The sequence below is a fragment of the Triticum dicoccoides genome, chromosome 5B, assembly GCF_002162155.2.
Source record: "Triticum dicoccoides isolate Atlit2015 ecotype Zavitan chromosome 5B, WEW_v2.0, whole genome shotgun sequence".
Taxonomy (NCBI): domain Eukaryota; kingdom Viridiplantae; phylum Streptophyta; class Magnoliopsida; order Poales; family Poaceae; genus Triticum; species Triticum dicoccoides.
Window position 1 is genome coordinate 567317368 of NC_041389.1, and position 4332 is coordinate 567321699.

Consider the following 4332-nt stretch of genomic DNA (forward strand, 5'->3'; position numbering starts at 1 on the left):
CCTGCCGTGATAAAAATGCAGCATTGCCTGTTCGAACCACGTCAGAGTTGCACTTATGCACCCAAGAAGACAAGAGACACTTAAAATAGACATTTGTCGCACTTTGTAGGTAAAGTCACTCGGCTCAACTATACAATGTGTGGAGAAAATTCTCATACAAGTTGATTGAAGAAAAAGAACTAGACTATGCACGACCAACAAGGGACCAGAAGTGCGCTATCGTACGTTGCCCACGTGGAGTGAAGTCTGAAATAAACCCTGTCATTGTAGAGCTCGAAGCAAATGAACCCTCATCTCTAAAACCCTGAAGTTTGTAGCCTATACTCTTTAATCCCGGTCTAAATAAACCTTCTGGCGGTTTTATGAGTGGATTTGATGATGTGGCAACTAAAGGCCGGGATTGCTCACTTTGACCATAACAATTTTCTTTGCCGAGTTGTATTGCTGCCACATTGCTGCGTTTGTCAATGGGTTCGAGCCACAGACCATCTCATCTTGCCATGGTGCGAAGCCAGGGCCTGAGCCCATCTGGTCGCTGCTCGCTCAAGATGGGAATGGGCCGACCCGGCCCTGGCCTTGGACCCGGCCCCATGGCCCCAAGGTCAGTATGCGAGGCCATGGGTCGGCCCATTTCATCAGAAAATTATGGCCTCGCTGACCCGTTGGGTATATGAGGCCGACCCAAAATCAAGATGAGAAAATCCATGAATTTAGTTAGCACAATGAAGACCGGGAAGGCCACGGCGAGCTGGACAAGTTGAAAAGGAAGAGGAAAGCGACCAGGATGACGGGCTCGACGGCGACCGAGACGACGAACGAGAGGCACGAGCGGGACGAACGCCGGCGGCAGCAGAGATGCTTGGGGGTGCCGTTTGAACAAGCCGCTGGTTGTTTCTACGTGCATGTACTAGTTCACGTAAAAATCAATCCACCTGCCTGCTTGTGTACAGGGGCGTCTCCAACAATCGATCCAGTTTGCTCAGCTTCTTACGTACGTGTCTTCTGGTTAAGTAATCCATCTGCACGTGAGCACATCATCGATTTCTTCAGAAAGTACACGACGAGTCGAGGGGGTGGCCAGCGGCAGCAGAGATGGTCGGGGGACTGGGTCGACCCATCTAACCCATCGGGCCGCACAGGTCCGACTCCACTGACCCATATATCAATTGAGGCCAACCCACTTGACCCATTAGCCTTGAATTTTTGGGCCGGGTCAGTGACCCAGCGGGTCGACCCGGCCCGTTCCCATCCTGACTGCTCGCGTCCGTAGCGGACAGCTCCTGCGTTGCTTGCGAGAAGCCGGCGAAGGTCAGCGAGGAGGAGCGGACGGTGTCTTGCCCGCTGTCCACTTTTTGCCTCTCTAGCACCCTGCAGAGCACCAAGTCCTCTTGCATAATTGAAGTGCCGTGCCATGCATCCAGATTCAGGGCCGGCCCTGGGGCATGGGCGACGGGGCGACGGCCCAGGGCCCTGGCGAGGGGGTCCCATGATGGAGTATATACATATACTATAGCCCAGCAAAAAGCAAAAAAAAAAATACAAAAGAATTAAAGAAAAGAAATAGGATGGGCTAGGAGGCCCAGATATAGCTAGCTAGCTAGTGATCGCTGGATACGCGAAGGCCAAGCGGCGCCGTGACTCACGCTGGTTTCTACGTTTCCTCGTCGCCCTCGCACGCCCGTCGGCCTTCTCGCTCGGCGCTCGGCGCCTTGCCCCTTGGCCCTTGCCGCGTCGCCGTCACCTCGCCGGCTCGCCATCGCCGCCACACAGCAGTCCGGCAGGCAGGCGGCAGCCCGGCCATCCGGCATCCGGCACCGCGGCAATACGGCAATATCTATACGAGTACGCATCTGACTGGAAGTCAACAAGTACGCATCCATGTTTCCTGTCCATCCCCAAACTTGAATTTGACAATCTCACTATCTCAATAGTTTATTTATTCTTTATTTAGTATGTACGTATTCTAATCCAATCTATCAATTTTTTGTCATTCTATATAACATGTCTAGGGTTTCAATCATCCAATCTATAAATTCCTAATTCTTTGTATGCTCTTTTGATCTTTTCTTCATGATTTTAGGACATTAGCCTGTCATGTTACCTAAGAAGAAGCAATTGTCGGGTGCTGAAAAAAGGAGGAAAAAGAAAGAAAGTGATCTGAAAATTCTAGCACTGAAGGATATCTTGGACAATGTTGCTCTTGATTGTGCCCTTAATGACTTCGCATCAAGAAATGCCCGAAGAAACTTTTTTTGAAGCACTGAAGTATTATTGTTGTCGATGGAGTCAGTCTAATTTCGTTCTTATTTGAGGTAATCATGTCATGTTAGTTTCATTTTGCGATCTTTTTAGTACCATTGTTTTTTATGGAGTCGGTTCAAATTTGGTTATTATTGTTCTCGATGGAGTCATTTGAATTATTATAGTCATATTTTAAACTAAAGATGTGTGATTGAAAATTACTTTTAATAAGTTATATATATATAACATACGCATAAATATATATTGTCTTAGGACTTAGGACATAGGGGCCCATGTCGTCGAGTTTGCGTAGGGCCTCCCGAAACACAGGGCCGGCCCTGTCCAGATTAGAAACGTCGATCGATGCAATTGCAAAGAGGAGCTAACCTAAGATCAAGAAAAGAGGAGCTAACCTGGCCGTGAGCTGCGCCACGTCTACGCGCACTCAAAGCATGATTAGCAGTGTCAGTCAGTGAAAATACATACAGTATATACCGCGCACACATGCATGCATAAGCTAGCCTTCAGATCAGGCCTCATAACGTAAGTAGCCTTTAGCGCATATTCACACACGCCCATCCATCCCAGCCATTTTCACCGCCACCTTCTAGTTCCCCATTTGGATAGGCATATAAGGTTGAAAATGCCCGGGATTGGAAAGAACAGGGTACAAACTTCAGGGATTTAGAGGTGAGGGTTTATTTGCATCGAGCTCTACAAGTACAAGGTTTATTTTAGACTTCACTCGCCCACGTGCCATCAAGCAAAGGGACGGGAGTGGCCGAACCGCAACTAAAATAAACCTAAGAACCCATGCCTGTCGAACTCGCGTATTCTAAGAGAAACCACTAGACTATGCCAAGTCCCCACTGAGATGTGTCCAACAACTCCAAGAGTAAAAAGTTTGGTATAACAAAAGTTGGTGGACCGGGGTTTGGTTTGGTGGAAGTGTGTATCTACTATTCCTCTTTGTATTCTCAAAATTTGGAGATATTTGGTTGGTGGAGTCAAAGTGAAGTGAACTTTTTCAAGATGAGCGGTGGGGCAACTAAAGATTTAGTGGATAGGGTCGGAGGTACAAGCATGGGTCTTATATAGCCCCCCTCAAAATCCAACCATTAACTCCTTAGTTGGTAAATCCCCAAAAACTAAGAGGTGTAGACCCTGAAGCTCCAGCGTGTCCAGTAACGAAACCACACATGTTCGTGCTCTCGAAGCCCAAACCTTCTGGTTGTTCAGTGCCGAAACCACCCAATATTTTATAAAAAAACATCAACAACTAAGTTTAACAAAAGGGGTGACATCCGCCCCCTAGTACCGAACCCCTCTTGGTAATAAAGAAACCTCCTTCATAATCATTCACCTTGACTCGGTTTAACATATAGGCTCTCTTCATAATCATAGCCACACGATTCAGTCTATCCATCTAGACTCAAAGACACTACGACCAAGAATTTCCACAACAAAATCTAGATCACCTTATTGTAAGCCTTCTCATGATCTGCATTGTGAACCAAACGAATAGTTTTGTAGGCAATATGACTTCCCGTCAAGTGTATATTGAGTAAATGCACATTGGCCCCATATGATTATGCTTGTATTTCTATATCATTTTAGTTTTTCCCTCAATTGCTATCTTGGTTAGTATTTGAGTGTTTTTCTTCCTCTCATTTCTGTCATCTAACAAAGAACATGATCAAGTGTAATGCAATGTCATTTTCTCAATTGGCAAAGCTAAGGAGACTATCATCTGTAAGCAAGCAGATGTAAAATTCACAACAATCTACAACAATACCCAGAACACACCTGTCTTTCAATTTCTCTCTCAGTTTATAGCACACACAAACACATAATCTCCCAGCCTCTCTCGAGCAAGGCGGTCCTCGTGCGGGCAACAGGAGCAGGCCAAGGCTAGCGACCACCACTCGTAGCTACCACTTCGTCCTCGCCACCAAGGATGAGAATGGGCTAACCCACTTTGTCTTGAACCTGGTACTCGTTGGCCCCTTTGCTTTGTTTAGAGACATGGAGTTGACCTAATGGTCAAGTGATGATTGGCCTCATGTCTAGAGGCGGAGCTACGTGTGCTAC